We start from the raw sequence: 2,085 nt of genomic DNA, 5'->3' as shown, positions 1-2,085 counted from the left end.
AAGATCGCTCATACGATACTAAACACAAAAAGCACACACATCTAACGTCAAGCACAAATTTGCATACGCTAAAGAGCTGAAAGAAGCATTTTTGGTTTTAGCTAAAGTTTTGCCAGTTATCTGCAGATACCAAGCAACTTCTTAAAGAGAGGGACGAGAGAGATGGAGAGGCGTTGGAAGAAGAGAATTTTTTAAGCTTTTGTGACAAGTAGCAGTTTCATTGAAACACAAATTTGAATGCTAAAGTTCTTGTGTTGACTCCGGACGACAAAACACGCCAAAAAACAAATACAAACTAAAGCCGGTATTATCAAAAGACAATGAATCGAAAACAAATTGAAAAGATTTCTCAACCATTTCCAACCAACGTTCGCAAGAGACAATATATGACAAGCCATCATATAGGACGTTTTCAACCAATCTCTAGAGACACCAATAACAATAGAGAAACGTACGACTTCTGTAGAACAAAAGACTGTTGGCGGCGATTCGAAGTCACGTGAAAACCATATTTGTAGGACTTGTTTCTTTTGTGATATAGGCGTCGCGTGGTACGTGCTACAGAAAATCAGAAGGCACTGAATTGTGTGGTATTGAAATACAGCATTCCAGTCTCTGAAGAATAACAAAAAAAAGAGAAGCGAGAAACATTGGCTTCTGGGCTGACATGTTGATAATTTTCAAGTTCCCTCACAACTTCTTTTCACCCTGTGTGCCCATGCCCTCTAAGTCAAGCCCTGTTTCGCGGGGTTAGTGTTGGGATGGGAGACCAAAACAATAAACCCCTCATAAAAAAAAAACATCTGACCGAAAATACTATTAACGCTAACAAATGCGAACTCAGCAAGGTACAGATTCTGTTAGCTTGCTTTATGCAAAACAAATATGATGATGAAAAAGCAAAAAACTATTGATACACAGTTTTCAGAAAGAGCAGAAGGAAGTTTCCCGGACGGTCGATCGAGAATAAAATATTTACGACATGAAAACAACATTAATTTTGAACCGTGAATATAGAATATAAAAAGTTACGATCAGCGACAAACATTTTGGGAGATTTTTGCTACGTTCAAGTAAATTGCAAAATCGAAAGTGACATGGCCGGAATTCAGCGGGCGCCGTGATTAAGTTACCGCGGCATGTTTACTCGCCAAACAGTGAAGCATCTGTGTCAAATGATGGCAAGATACCGGGTTTTTGTAAGTTTCTTTTTCTGTCAAGTGTTATAAAGTTTGACAATGAAATGAGCGAAGTCAAAACAAAGATCACAATCGCCCAACTCTTGTTTATGCAAAGTCAAAATTTACTTTACTCTCCAAGCGTACGACGTTATTTATCACACCAGGTAATTCCATCATTTTGGAATTTTGGAAGCAGCTACTTTATATTCATCTGCGTCACAAGTTTTCACTGATTTTGGGGCTCATTTTGTTGAAACTCAAGCACGCTTCCAACAGGCCTGTGAACCCTTCCTGCTTACAGAGCAATACTAAAAAACTTCTCCCATATCACATTTCAACCTTAAGCTCGAAAATTCAATACACAACATGATATTATAATTCACAAAGGCAGAAAATACCACAGAATCCTTTTCCAGCGAAAATTTTTTTTGAAACAAACAAAATATTTGCTCTTAGAGGCGAAAACCTCTTCCTATTTCATTGCGTGCGTGCGTGAGACAAGAAACTCAATTGTGTCAAATTACCATGTACTTCAGGTAAATACTGCTCACTTTGATTTCGTCTCGACGGGCGATAGATTGTTGTCGAAGTCCAGTACTCGTCGCTTTTGAGATTCATGCCTAGTTTATCCAACTGACTTTCCATTATTGAGCTCCATAAGGGTATATTTTGTTTAAGGATCCACTAAAACGCCATTCGCGTTGCATGACTTTCGACGCCATTGCAGGCTAAGTTAATGATTCTACTGTGTCCACCAGAGAGAAATCTACGCAGTTCCACTACCCTCTCGATCCTAAGAAAATACGCGCAGAAGGCTCTATACACAAAGACACCACTTACCAGGGGAGTGACTCGACTGGGTTTGCCCATAGGCAACCCAGTAATAATACCCGCGGCGCAAGCT

Source organism: Montipora capricornis, chromosome 3, assembly GCF_036669925.1.
Source record: "Montipora capricornis isolate CH-2021 chromosome 3, ASM3666992v2, whole genome shotgun sequence".
In the NCBI taxonomy this organism is placed as follows: Eukaryota; Metazoa; Cnidaria; class Anthozoa; order Scleractinia; family Acroporidae; genus Montipora; species Montipora capricornis.
The sequence above is the reverse complement of the archived record's forward strand: the minus strand, read 5'-3'. Positions refer to the sequence as shown.